A 15,714-nucleotide genomic window follows, 5' to 3' on the forward strand; every position below is an offset into this window, starting at 1 on the left:
GACTGTAGCGCCTTTAACCGCACGGCCACTTCGGCCGGCTCTTCGGCAAGAAAACCGTCACTGGGATTACGTAAGGGCCGAAAGAAGGGGAAAAATAATTACGTAATTACTTCTCATCGTTTGTTTCACAAACATTCACTTTATTTGACAAGTATACCTACATTAATTTACTCTCAAAAGAATGAAGTTCTACACAGGCCAGCCCTCTACTACCCGAGAATGAATGAAAAGATGAGTAAAACAGAAATTTAGACCAACGAAACATTAAGAGCTGGACACAATTAGATTGTCCGCAGCTCGTGGTCGTGCGGTAGCGTTCTCGCTTCCCACGCCCGGGTTCCTGGGTTCGATTCCCGGCGGGGTCAGGGATTTTCTCTGCCTCGTGATGACTGGGTGTTGTGTGACGTCCTTAGGTTAGTTAGGTTTAAGTAGTTCTAAGTTCTAGGGGACTGATAACCATAGATGTTAAGTCCCATAGTGCTCAGAGCTATTTGAACCTATTTTGAACCATTAGATCAATGACGGGACGCAGTCTGTGCGTCCCTACTTTAGTGGGTACTGCAAGAGTGCAACTAACCTGACGACTTCGGGATATGCAGTATAGGTCGAACAGGAACTGCTGCGTGAACACGGCGTTTAGTTGATTTAACGTTCCTAATTTTTATATTTAGGGTCATGTCAATGCTGTTGTGTTCATTAATATTACTCTCATTACCACCACAGAATACAGAGGAAAAATCGTCGATATCCGACTGAGTTCGACTTTCTTTGTTACAAAGATATTGGGCTTACAACAACCCTCAAGGCAGACTGTTTGAATACCTCGTGTAAATTTATTGCGTTTAATAAGAAGTATTCTGTGTACATACAGGATGTTTCCGTAAGAGTGTGCAAAAATGCAACATAGCTTAGAGAATGCTCCACTGAACAATCTGAGGTACGGAACCTGGAGTCGAAGAAACAAGCTTAAGGAGACATGGAAGTAAACTTGTGTACCGATTTGTCCAGCATTACTGTTTTCCAGCCTATTTGCAACTAACATGCGTACAAGTTTACACGTACTGTGCTGTTTATTTACATGTACATTCTTCATTCCCTGCAAGGTCACAAGGAGGACGAGCCTGAATACTAGGAAGTAATGATGCAGGTTTTGTTTACTTTACTTGTCCATAAGGTGGCTCTGTTGTATCGTATTTACATTGACGCACGACAGAACGTGCTACGAATCATCGACAGACCCATTAATTACTCAGTGCTAGTCAGAGACGTACAGTACATTATGACGGAGCAATACCGGTACAATTTCGCAGAACTCACTGACATGCAGATTGTGTATGGGGAAGTACGTTGCAATACTCTCGCTGCTGAAAGCCTGTACAGGGAACGAGTTCCTAACAGACATCATCTGTCGCGATGATTGTTTATTTCTCTCGATCGACGAATGCGGGAGACTGATTCATTGGAAAGAAGAAACGAGGGACCTGGCAACATGGGGGCCATTCACACAGCCGATTTTGAAGAGGAGGTGTTGGAAAGTGTTGCAGCGGATCCCACTACAGGTACACACGGTATTGCACGTGAAATTGGCGCTGCACATGCTAGTGTGTGGCGAGCACTCCACGAACAACAATTACACCCATATCACTCACAACGAGTCCATGCAATTCGTGTGACTGACTTTGCACCAAGGGTCGCATTGTGTCAGTGGTTGCTCCAACAATGGATTGATCTACCAGATTTCCTCCAGATCGTGCTGTTTACTGACTAGGCCTCATTTGATCGTGACGGTATTTCGAAAAGCAGGAATAGCCATGGTCGGGATGAGGGAAACTCTCACGCTGTAGTAGAGTCACACCATCATTGATGTGAATATCTGGGCCGACATTTAGGCGACAATCTCAGTGGGCCATATCTTCTACATGGCCGTCCGAATGGCCACATGTACTTAAGGTTCGTGCAAAGAGTTCTACCGGAGTTGTTGGAGAACGTACCTTTGGCTGCTCGTGAGAGAATGTGGATACAACATGACGGCGCACCGCCTCACTTCAGTGTTAATGTCAGCAACCATCTCATGCTCTATTTCCTGGTCTCTGGATTAGAATGGGAGGTTCTAACACATGGTCTGCGAGGTCATCTGACCTGATTCCCCTTGATTATTTCCTATGGTTCAAATGGCTCTGAGCACTATGGGACTCAACTGCTGTGGTCATCAGTCCCCTAGAACTTAGAACTACTTAAACCTAACTAACCTAAGGACATCACACACACCCATGCCCGAGGCAGGATTCGAACCTGCGACCGTAGCAGCACCGCGGCTCCGGACTGGAGCGCCTAGAACCGCACGGCCACCGAGGCCGTTGATTATTTCCTATGGGAATATCTAAAGTCATTTGTGTATATCGCGCATGGATGTGTGTGATGTCCATAGGTTAGTTAGGTTTAAGTAGTTCTAAGTTCTAGGGGACTGATGACCTCAGATGTTAAGTCCCATAGTGCTCAGAACCATTTGAACTTGTGTATGAGACCCCAGTGGATACGGAGTTGGAATCAGTTGCCAGAATTGTAGCTGCCTGTGATGTGATTTCAAACGCACGAGAAATATTTGTCAGGATGCGTCAGACTCTTGCTCGCCGATATCATGCTTGCACTGAGATTTATGTCCGTCAGTTTCGGCACATTTTGTAAGATACAGTACAAATGGTACGTTCACTGCGTCAGTGACGATATTTGCAGTTAACTGCAAGTAATGTAAATAAAAAATACACAAGTAATCTCATTTTATTTGTATTATCTCCTTGGGTTGGCTTCTCGGACCTCCGGTAGACTACCCTACGTGAAATTGTTCAGTGGAGCATCCTCTACGTCCTGTTAAATTTTTGCACGCCATGTATATTATTATTCACTCTCAGAAACTCTCGAATTTTTCTTGCTCAAAACTCATAAACGACACATGAAAAAGAATACAATGCTGAATAAAAAATGATCCTCTGTGGATGAACTGTTGTTCCCCAATGTTTTGTCTGCGAGCTACCGGGAACAGCTTAGTGTCAGAAAATCAAGGATTACATCCTTCAGCGCCCTCACAGAGAGGTGAAATAAAAATTATTGATAATCATTAGTATGTTGGTGAATATTTCAGTTCTCGTGGCCCGGTTAATGCAAACTGGTAAGGAAATTCGGGGAGTGCGGATTGTCTGGAATGAACGTACTGGTATCAAATTTCCACTTCTCCTTTACCTCATTTTCCTCTTTGAACACACAAAAATACCGTGGCATACAGTACGCGATGTAACGGTCCAGTTACATACTTTTTTTTTTATTCCACGACAAAATACTAATTTCAAATATAAGTTAGGAAAGGTAGCAAATTTAATATTGGTGCTGAGTGATGGGAGGACGGCAAGTGGTTAAAAATCCTTTTATTTAATATTTTTGGAAAAAAATCTCACCAAAGAGCTTCCGAGCCGCCATCCAGCTTAAGAGTTACGGAGAATTCAGTAGCCCGGTGTCGGATGCGAAAGCGGCGTGGGCGCAGCACTGTGCTCTTACTCGTGCGCCTACTCGTCACCACTGATTCCATCCAGATTACAGTATATACAGTGTTTAGGCACAAATTAAAGTAACAGAAAATGGAGCTCCTGATAAGCGTTTAGAAAAAACAGCATTTTTGGTCGCGGGTCGGACAGGGCATGACCTCTTTAGCGATAGCGTAGTTTCCACGCAACGGTGATGCACTGAAAACAGTACAGAACGGTAACCATGGGTCGTGGGATCGAGGAACCATTTTCAAGTTTTACGTTACTTACACAGCAATGCTCAACATACTGTATTTTTTAATACTTTTATAAAAGGCGAAAAGTAAACGTCAATGAAAATTTGGGATTGCAAACAAACTGCCAGGAAGGGATTGTAGAGCGTACACGAGAACTTCGTATTTAAAATTAGTTGCTTTCATTATTTTACTGTTGATGATCTAAACATGCTGTGGTGATATTCATCGTAAAAAATGGGAGAGCGGGGGGGGAGGGAGAACTAAGTTTGATATCTTGTACACCTCATAAAAGCCGCATTTTTACAATTTCATGGTGGTTTTCAAGTTTCTACAGAGAAACAAACTCCGTTTTAATTCATAAAAAGCTCTCTTTCATGGTACAGTGTAACCGCGAACCATACGTATCGCATCATTTCATCAAATATTGGCAATTGATTGTATTTTGGTACAGTCTTCTCTGATGCGATTTATCTCTCAATGAGGTAAGGGCAGTTTTGAAGCTTTTTGAACGAATTCTTTACCAGATGATAAAGGGAGACATCGCAGGTTTGCATTAGCGCATTGCGCTCGTGCCGAATCATCTTAACACTGCTTGATGGCAATCCTTGTTCATCTTGAAAAATCTCGTCGTGTAACTGGTGGATTTGTTTGCCCTGCCCTCTAGTCAATTACAAAAGAAATTTGTGCAACACGTAAGGTTGCATCACATCACTCAAAAAATTTTAATTTTATGCAATTTTCAGTAGGTTCTTGGAGGAACATAGAGACATTATAACCTAAATATAAAGTATTAATGTTCCACAATAATTTTTATTAGTTCTTTATAAACCTGCTTTCGGTTTCTTAGGCCATCGTCAGATAACGTAGCACTAAACAGATAGCCCACACATCAGCCAGAGTTCATAGCTGTACAAAGATATTTGACATTTTATGACTATACCGATATATTTTATGACTATGTCGATACAGTTATAAAATGTCACATATGAACCCTCGCTGATGATTTCTGGACTGTCTCTTTAGTATTAAGTTATCTGACGATGGCATAAGAAGACGAAAGAAAATTCATAACGAACTAACACAATATTATTTTTGAGCATAAATCCTTTGTACTCAGGTCATTAAAACATTTTTATATAAGATTTTTATAACTTTCCAAGATTGTGATGAAGTACAGACGACACTCCTATATTTTGCCGCGTGCTCATTCACCAAATTTTGCTTTGCCTTTCCTTTTCATGCCTTTTATGAAAACATTAATGACCACAATATATTGAGCAATATTTCGGTTTATTTGCAGTGTAAGTAACGTAACAACTGAAAGCAAAACTTTCACGTAGGGACTCGATCCCACGACCCTTAAGTTTATGTTTTGTACTCCTTCCGCTGCCCCAACTGCTGTCTGCAAAATACCGTATCCTAACACAAAAGGGCCACGCCCTACCCGACTAGCACGAAAAATGATGTTTTTTCTAAACCTTTGGCTATATGAAACTTGCACTTCTGCTACTTTCATTTCTGGCCAAGCCCCGCGTTTACCATAATGTTGGATGAAAGCGGTGATGAAGAGCAGGTGTGGTCCCCTTGCCAGAAGAGGCATCTATAATCCAGCATTGTCACAAAAAAGATTTTCTTAACTGTGTGTTCGTCAGTCGTTTATTTGTATCTATTTCAAGCTGACATATTTACGTTTGTGCCAAGCTAGGACTGATTAAGTTAAAACTAATTGATTTTTTTAAGGCAGTGATCAACAAATTACTACGACGTGCAGTGCCTGTGATTTCCTTTACAGAATATATCATTTTATTTATTCTCAGTAGCTCATAGTTTCATTTACAGACAAAATGAAGGGAAAGTGAGATTATCTTATTTTCAATTGAGTGCAGAATGCAATTTTTATCAGCATGGTGGTTGCTTGTGGGATTGTTGTTGTTGTTGTTGTTGTTGTCTTCAGTCCTGAGACTGGTTTGATGCAGCTCTCCATGCTACTCTATCCTGTGCAAGCTTCATCTCCCAGTACTTACTGCAACCTACATCCTTCTGAATCTGCTTAGTGTATTCATCTCTTGGTCTCCCTCTACGATTTTTACCCTCCACGCTGCCCTCCAATACTAAATTGGTGATCCGTTGATGCCTCAGAACATGACCTACCAACCGAACCCTTCTTCTGGTTAAGTTGTGCCACAAACTTCTCTTCTCCCCAATCCTATTCAATACTTCCTCATTAGTTATGTGATCTCCCCATCTAATCTTCAGCATTCTTCTGTAGCACTACATTTCGAAAGCTTCTATTCTCTTCTTGTCCAAACTATTTATCGTCCATGTTTCACTTCCATACATGGCTACACTCCATACGAATACTTTCAGAAACGACTTCCTGACACTTAAATCAATACTGGATGTTAACAAATTTCTCTTCTTCAGAAACGCTTTCCTTGCCATTGCCAGCCTACATTTTATATCCTCTCTACTTCGACCATCATCAGTTATTTTGCTCCCCAAATAGCAAAACTCCTTTACTACTTTAAGTGTCTCATTTCGTAATGTAATTCCCTCAGCATCACCCAACTTAATTCGACTACATTCCATTATCCTAGTTTTGCTTTTGTTGATGTTCATCTTATACCCTCCTTTCAAGACACTGTCCATTCCATTCAACTGCTCTTCCAAGTCCTTTGCTGTCTCTGACAGAATTACAATGTCATCGGCGAACCTCAAAGTTTTTATTTCTTCTCCATGAATTTTAATACCTACTCCGAATTTTTCTTTTGTTTCCTTTACTGCTTGCTCAATATACAGATTGAACAACATCGGGGAGAGGCTACAACCCTGTCTTACTCCCTTCCCAACCACTGCTTCCCTTTCATGTCCCTCGACTCTTATAACTGCCATCTGGTTTCTGTACAAATTGTAAATAGCCTTTCGCTCCCTGTATTTTACCCCTGCCACCTTTAGAATTTGAAAGAGAGTATTCCAGTCAACGTTGTCAAAAGCTTTCTCTAAGTCTACAAATGCTAGAAACGTAGGTTTGCCTTTCCTTAATCTTTCTTCTAAGATAAGTCGTAAGGTCAGTATTGCCTCACGTGTTCCAGTGTTTCTACGGAATCTAAACTGATCTTCCCCGAGGTTGGCTTCTACTAGTTTTTCCATTCGTCTGTAAAGAATTCGTGTTAGTATTTTGCAGCTGTGACTTATTAAGCTGATAGTTCGGTAATTTTCACATCTGTCAACACCTGCTTTCTTTGGGATTGGAATTATTATATTCTTCTTGAAGTCTGAGGGTATTTCACCTGTTTCATACATCTTGCTCACCAGATGGTAGAGTTTTGTCAGGACCGGCTCTCCCACGGCCGTCAGTAGTTCCAATGGAATGTTGTCTACTCCGGGGGCCTTGTTTCGACTCAGGTCTTTCAGTGCTCTGTCAAACTCTTCACGCAGTATCATATCTCCCATTTCATCTTCATCTACATCCTCTTCCATTTCCATAATATTGTCCTCAAGTACATCGCCCTTGTATAGACCCTCTATATACTCCTTCCATCTTTCTGCTTTCCCTTCTTTGCTTAGAACTGGGTTTCCATCTGAGCTCTTGATATTCATACAAGTCGTTCTCTTATATCCAAAAGTCACTTTAATTTTCCTGTAGGCGGTATCTATCTTACCCCTAGTGAGATAGGCCTCTACATCCTTACATTTGTCCTCTAGCCATCCCTGCTTAGCCATTTTGCACTTCCTGTCGATCTCATTTTTGAGACGTTTGTATTCCTTTTTGCCTGTTTCACTTACTGCATTTTTATATTTTCTCCTTTCATCAATTAAATTCAATATTTCTTCCGTTACCCAAGGATTTCTACTAGCCCTCGTCTTTTTACCTACTTGATCCTCTGCTGCCTTCACTACTTCATCCCTCAAAGCTAACCATTCTTCTTCTACTCTATTTCTTTCCCCCATTCCTGTCAATTGCTCCCTTATGCTCTCCCTGAATCTCTGTACAACCTCTGGTTCTTTTAGTTTATCCAGGTCCCATCTCCTTAAATTCCCACCTTTTTGCAGTTTCTTCAGTTTTAATCTACAGGTCATAACCAATAGATTGTGGCCAGAGTCCACATCTGCCCCTGGAAATGTCTTACAATTTAAAACCTGGTTCCTAAATCTCTGTGTTACCATTATATAATCTATCTGATACCTTTTAGTATCTCCAGCGTTCTTCCATGTATATAACCTTCTTTCATGATTCTTAAACCAAGTGTTAGTTATGATTATGTTGTGCTCTGTGCAAAATTCTACCAGGCGGCTTCCTCTTTCATTTCTGTCCCCCAATCCATATTCACCTACTATGTTTCCTTCTCTCCCTTTTCCTACACTCGAATTCCAGTCACCCATGACTATTAAATTTTCGTCTCCCTTCACAATCTGAATAATTTCTTTTATTTCATCATACATTTCTTCAATTTCTTCGTCATCTGCAGAGCTAGTTGGCATATAAACTTGTACTACTGTAGTAGGTGTGGGCTTCGTATCTATCTTGGCCACAATAATGCGTTCACTATGCTGTTTGTAGTAGCTTACCCGCATTCCTATTTTCCTATTCATTATTAAACCTACTCCTGCATTACCCCTATTTGATTTTGTGTTTATAACCCTGTAGTCACCTGACCAGAAGTCTTGTTCCTCCTGCCACCGAACTTCACTAATTCCCACTATATCTAACTTCAACCTATCCATTTCCCTTTTTAAATTTTCTAACCTACCTGCCCGATCAAGGGATCTGACATTCCACGCTCCGATCCGTTAACGCCAGTTTTCTTTCTCCTGATAACGACATCCTCTTGAGTAGTCCCCGCCCGGAGATCCTAATGGGGGACTATTTTACCTCCGGAATATTTTACCCAAGAGGACGCCATCATCATGTAATCATACAGTAAAGCTGCATGCCCTCGGGAAAAATTACGGCTGTAGTTTCCCCTTGCTTTCAGCCGTTCGCAGTACCAGCACAGCAAGGCCGTTTTGGTTATTGTTACAAGGCCAGATCAGTCAATCATCCAGACTGTTGCCCTTGCAACTACTGAAAAGGCTGCTGCCCCTCTTTAGGAACCACACGTTTGTCTGGCCTCTCAACAGATACCCCTCCGTTGTGGTTGCACCTACGGTACGGCTATCTGTATCGCTGAGGCACGCAAGCCTCCCCACCAACGGCAAGGTCCATGGTTCATGGGGGGGTTGTGGAATTACGACATTTATTTATTCCATGTTTTAACAGTTAGTATTCTTTGGAGTTGAGTCACACCCGGGGCGGCAAACGATTTTTCACAAAGTCATACGCGTATTCTAGTGACCCAGTCATAATTTTTGTGCTGGTACGTTAATATTTTCAGGGGATTATGTTACATCTTTAATAGCGGCGGCTCACCCGAGTCAAGCTGTATAATAACTTCAAATTTTAACGCGGGTTGCAAACTGTATTCAGATTTATTACAAAAGAGAGCCGCCATAATGCATTTACCGTGGTCATTTATCCCGAAAGTTACGCTTAAGATATATAACTCATCAGCAAAGGTATGAAGTGTGATCCACGGTCTACTACAATCTTGCAGAAACATCGAAAATACAACTGGATACTGCTAAGAAACACTCCACCGATAATATAGAAGCCGCAACACATTTTTCTTAGTCTTACGCTGTGATATTGGCGTAAAACTGGAACTAGTATTGTAATATTAATCACAAGATTCATCGCTGTATGTGACTGGCAAGAGCCCATTTGTTGTTACTTTAAATACTTGTTACGGTTTTCCCACAATGCTCGTCATTGAAGGCGCGTTCCTCATTAGTAATCCATTAGTTATTCAGGAGTGAGAACTAGAACTCACGTTGCATAAAATGCTTCAATTGTATTATATAAACGCTGTAAGAGATCTGTGTCGTGTATGCGCTTTGTCCCGTTGCCAGAAGCTGCGAAAAAGGGCAGTGGCTGTACGGTTCACACGCCCTACTTCGTTCCTGTTTGCGATACGTGCGCGGCATGAAGCTGAACACCGACACCGGAGAGAATATGAAACACCGCGGGACTCATCCAGTGAGCGCTGTGCCTCTCCGCAGGCATGTGACCTTCCTATCGATAACATTATTCTAGTTGGCCATGCAAATCAATTTCGACACAAAAATGCTCCAACTTTGCGATGGATCATTTCCTTTTCTGTTTCTGATCTGGCTGCGGGTAGCAAGGTGGACAGATTGGCAGCTTGAGGGCAAACTTCACGCATCTCAGGATGAAGTTTAGGTATGTTTCTTCCTCAATACTACACCTTCTGCTCGGTGGAGAGACAACATAACTTTTACACCTGAGAACGGATAACATGAGTAACCTAATAACGTTGTAAAGATGATAGCTGAACATCACCCTGTAAGCGTTGTACAGCTGTACTAAGCCTGAGAACGAACGAACTTGTTCTGGGCAGGGAACGTACTGCGTTGATTTGTTAATGTACCAAGGCTGTCCAGGCATATATATAAGCTGTATCCTGTGTCTTTCATAAGCTGTATCCTCTATCTTCGATGTGGTTGAGAGTGACGGTTTGCAGCTCTTGTTATTTATTTTACCTCGTTGAAATTGCGCTACGCAATAAAAAAAAATCTACATCGCAAGCTGTTGCTACATTGGTTTTCGCGCTTGATATTTACCGAAAAAATCCTTTCGGACATAGTGCCGCGTCATACCGCAGAATAAATAAAATACAAGGAGACATTTCAAACGCCCTTTAGCTACCATCTTTCGTGGCCTTAGACTCCTGCTTCTTTAGGTGAGCTGATGCCTTAATGGCGTCTAAATTTGGATGCATCTGATTACCTGCTTCATTGTTCCCAGACGACACCAGGCATCTAGTCATCATCATTTCAGCCCCATCGACACGCAGGTCACCGAAGTGGCATCAAATCGAAAGACTTGCACCCGGCGAACGGTCTACAGACATCAAGATGTGTCCAAAGACGGATCTGAAGAATGGCGGGAGCAGAGGTCACAAAATGTACGGAAGAAGAAAGCTAGGAGACGATCGAAACGGCGGCAAGTATTTCATTTCTTTTACACTATGAGTCGGCTAAGCAGACACGATGTTTTCAAATTAAGTTACATATTTGCTATTTTTGTATCATTTGTTGCGTGCTGTTCGTGAAACTAACATTGCATTCGACACGCAATCAACTACAAAATCAAGAAATACGTAATTACTTTTATCAACAATCAAATTTTTAACGCAATTGTGGTCAAATCTGATCGAAAATATCTGGGCAGTCCTATGTAATGTGGACCTGACCACTAAATGCCACGAGAGGCGGACTCGCCAGTATATACGGAGGGGGGAAGTAATGTACTGTCTGTACAGAAGCAGTCAGGAGAGCTTAAGTTGGGTCAGGAGAGCTCACTGACTTCGAACGTGGACTAGTCATGGGATGTCAGCTGAGTAACAAATCTATCAAGGACACTTCGGCCGGCCGTTGTAGCCGAGCGGTTCTAGACGCTTCAGTCCGGAACCGCGCAGCTGCTGCGGTTGCAGGTTCGAATCCTGCCTCGGGCATGGATGTGTGTGACGTCCTTAGGTTAGTTAGGTTTAAGTAGTTCTAAGTTCTAGGGGACTGATGACCACAGATGTTAAGGCCCATAGTGCTCAGAGCCATTTGAAGGGACACTTCAACCTTGCTAAAGCTGCCCAAGTCGACTGTTTTGCTGATGAGACGGTGAAGTCGAAACACGGAGGAACAACCACAGTTACACCAATACCGCGCAGACCGCCTGTACTGACGGACAGGAATCGTCGAGCAATGCGGAGGGTGGTTGTACAATGTCGCACGGCCTCAGTGGAAGGAATCACTAGTGAGCTCTGCAGTGTTACAAACAGTCCAGGTAGCACAGTGACTGTGCGTAGGGAGTTAGAAGAATGGGATTCAATGGTCGAGCACTACTCACAAGCTACACACTTTTGTCGTCAATCGTATGTGACGCTTGAGGTTGTTTAAAAAGCGACGCCATTGGACAGTGGGTGACTGAAACGGGTGATATGGAGTGATGAATGACGCTGCACCCCGCGGCAACACGATGGAAGGGCTTGGGTTTATCGAATTCTTGAAGAACGTTACCTTCCCTCATATGTAGTGCCAACAGCGAAGTACAGAGAAGGTTGTGTTACAGTACAGAGGTGTTTTTCGTAGGGTATGAACGCATTCTGCAGCACTGTGTAGCGCTTACAGTAGAGGAACAGTTCGTAGAGGATGACAGTTTGGATCAGCATGACAATGCACCGTGTTATAAAGTAGCATCTGTGAAGCAATGGTTTGCGGTCAATAACATTCTTGAAATGGACTGCCCTGCTTGTAGTTCCAACCTGAACCCAATGGAACACCTTGAGGATGAGTTGGAACGTTCAGACCGCTCCAGACCCGCTGCGTCCAGTTTCACTGATATTACTCGACAGGTATTCAGACAACTCACTGAATGTGTCTTCAGCAAAGGTCAAGCCGTCATAAGGCGAAGGGTGGACATATGTACATATCTACACCTACATCTACGTGATTACTCTGATATTCACAATAAAATGCCTGGCAGAGGGTTCAATGAACCACCTTCAAGCTGTCTCTCTACCGTTCCACTCTCGAACGGCACGCGGGAAAAATCGAGCACTTAAACTTTTCTGTGCGAGCCCTGATTTCTCTTATTTTATCGTGATGATCATTTCTCCCGATGTAGGTGGGTGCCAATAGAATGTTTTCGCAATCGGAGGAGAAAACTGGTGATTGAAATTTCATGAGAAGATCCCGTCACAACGAAAAACGCATTTGTTTTAATGATTGCCACTCCACGTATCGTGTGTGTGACACTATCTCCCCTATTTCGCGAAAATACAAAACGAGCTGCCCTTCTTTGTACTTTTTCAATTTCACCCGTCAGTCCCACCTGATGCGCATCCCACACCGCACAGCAATATTCCGGAATAGAGCGGACAAGCGTGGTGTAAGCAGTCTCTTTAGTAGACCTGTTGCACCTTCTAAGTGTTCTGCCAATGAATCGCAGTCTTTGGTTTGCTCTACCCACAATATTATCTATGTGATCTTTCCAATTTAGGTTATTTGTAATTGTAATCCTTAAGTATTTAGTTGAATTTACAGCCTTCAGATTTGTATGACTTACCGCGTAATCGAAATTTAGCTGATTTTCACGCTTTTCCTTATACCAGGGTCAAAAATGGTTCAAATGGCTCTGAGCACTATGGGACTTAACATCTGTGGTCATCAGCCCCCTAGAACTTAGACCTACTTATACCTAAGTAACCTAAGGACATCACACACATCGATGCCCGAGGCAGGATTCGAACCTACGACCGTAGCGGTCACGCGGTTCCAGACTGAAGCGTTGGTTCAAATGGCTCTGAGCACTATGGGACTTAACATCTGTGGTCATCAGTCCCCTAGAACTTAGAACTACTTATACCTAACTAACCTAAGGACATCACACACATCGATGCCCGAGGCAGGATTCGAACCTGCGACCGTAGCGGTCACGCGGTTCCAGACTGAAGCGTCTAGGGCCACTCGGCCACACCGGCCGGCCTTATTTAGGGTCAATTGACACTTTTCGCACCATACAGATATATTATCTAAATCATTTTGCAAGACGTTTTGATCATCTGATGACTTTACAAGACGGTAAATGACAGCATCATCTGCAAACAATATAAGACGGCTACTAAGATTGTCTCCTATGTCGTTAATATAGATCAAGAACATATCCCTTTTAATGTTCACTAATAGACGTCCAGATATTTTTGATCATCTAGTGTATGTATAGTCTTATCAGCTAAATGAATAAATTTAAAAAACACTCAGAACTTTTAATTTTTCAGCATCAGCTCGCAAGTGGGGAAGAATTTTATTTTATTAAACAAAGCAAAAGCAAAACAAGGATAATGGAATGTAGTCTAATTAAGTCGGGTGATGCTGAGGGAATTAGATTAGGAAATGAGGCACTTAAAGTAGTAAAGGAGTTTTGCTATTTGGGGAGCAAAATAACTGATGATGGTCGAAGTAGAGAGGATATAAAATGTAGGCTGGCAAAGGCAAGGAAAGCGTTTCTGAAGAAGAGAAATTTGTTAACATCCAGTATTGATTTAAGTGTCAGGAAGTCATTTCTGAAAGTATTCGTATGGAGTGTAGCCATGTATGGAAGTGAAACATGGACGATAAATAGTTTGGACAAGAAGAGAATAGAAGCTTTCGAAATGTGGTGCTACAGAAGAATGCTGAAGATTAGATGGGTAGATCATATAACTAATGAGGAAGTATTGAATAGGATTGGGGAGAAGAGAAGTTTGTGGCACAACTTGACCAGAAGAAGGGATCGGTCGGTAGGACATGTTCTGAGGCATCAAGGGATCACCAATTTAGTATTGGAGGGCAGCGTGGAAGGTAAAAATCGTAGAGGGAGACCAAGAGATGAATACACTAAGCAGATTCAGAAGGATGTAGGTTGCAGTAGGTACTGGGAGATGAAGAAGCTTGCACAGGATAGAGTAGCATGGAGAGCTGCATCAAACCAGTCTCAGGACTGAAGACAACAACAACAACAACAAACGATATACGGCTTCACGTACTGATACTCATCAGGTGGTCGTGCTTTGAATAATCTGAAAACGAACGAGAATATTTGAAAACTGTTGTGTGTCTAAAAAGTACAAGTATTTCCACACATGGGACCGGTTCCCGTTAGAAGAGCCGCACTTGTGACTGAGCCGAGCCCTCGCCCTGAGTTTACGAGGCTACCAGCAGGCAGTGGAACGCAGATGGCGTTTCCTGGCCAGATGCTGGCAGGGCGGCCTGAGCGTCAACACAAGAGCGGCACGCGACCTCTGGAGGCCGGAATGGCGAGGCGCTGGAATGTCGCTGTCCGGACCGGTAGCTCCGGTGGAGGGGGGAGTGGGGAGGGGAGGGGCGAGTGGGAGGGCCAGTCGGCCGCCCCACGCGCCGGTGCACAGTTCGAGGCTGCCTACGTGCACGTCCTGCTTATGCCTTCTCCTATCTCCGCCCTAAAAGGCCGCATACACAGTCCCATCGCGTGTGTGGGATGTACGGCGCACTGAACGATTATTACGAACCTATCCAGTGAACGCATTTCGTAGCGAGATCTTTAAAAGACACCAGAGACTATAAACTAGTGCGGCAGAGGAATTCGATTTTTTTCGCCATGCTCATATTTCACGTTTAAGAACAATGTAACAGTATCTGGGAAGCAACCACAAGACACAAAAAGCGATCTCACTACTATCCATATTCCACAGCACGGTCGTAATTGAGGTAACTTAATTTTACTATCCCACCAGCTGTGCTCCTCTGATCACCGTCTGACCCTGCAGTACAGTGGTCAGGAAGAAGCAATGGCCACCAGAGACTTATGCAGCAAAAAACAAGAACGTATTGCACTGCTTTGAAAACGAACACACTGACAATTTCATAACTGGTGACATAGAAGCAGTGTAAACCTCGCACGTTGCTGCAGGGAGCACGAGATTTCATCCTCATTTTCCCCTTTTGTTTTCGCCATTTGAGTTGGGGCTCTACAGATTACTAGTCAACAATGAGTATAATTTTCAGTGTTCAGATCTTGTTCTCTTGCTACCAGTATCTCTCGAGACCATCCTACGGTCGCAGGTTCGAATCCTGCCTCGGGCATGGATGTGTGTGATGTCCTTAGGTTAGTTAGGTTTAAGTAGTTCTAAGTTCTAGGGGACTGATGACCACAGTAGTTAAGTCCCATAGTGCTCAGAGCCATTTTTTCGAGACCATCAGTAAATGCTTTTTATCGTTTCTCTCTATCCGAGTTCTGACTGCACTTTGAAACCTTGGTAGATCGGTATATGAATCTGTTTTCCGGAAGACCAAATCATTCTGAGGTATTT

At 42.9% G+C, this 15,714-nt stretch overlaps 1 protein-coding gene across 2 annotated transcripts in view; it reads right to left on the reverse strand.

Moving 5' to 3' along the window:
• The window catches only part of LOC124714763 (leupaxin), a 496,191-nt gene that overhangs the window by 323,636 nt on the left and 156,841 nt on the right, over positions 1-15,714 (reverse strand). The window lies entirely within an intron of this gene.

The sequence above is a fragment of the Schistocerca piceifrons genome, chromosome 1, assembly GCF_021461385.2.
Source record: "Schistocerca piceifrons isolate TAMUIC-IGC-003096 chromosome 1, iqSchPice1.1, whole genome shotgun sequence".
Classification (NCBI taxonomy): domain Eukaryota; kingdom Metazoa; phylum Arthropoda; class Insecta; order Orthoptera; family Acrididae; genus Schistocerca; species Schistocerca piceifrons.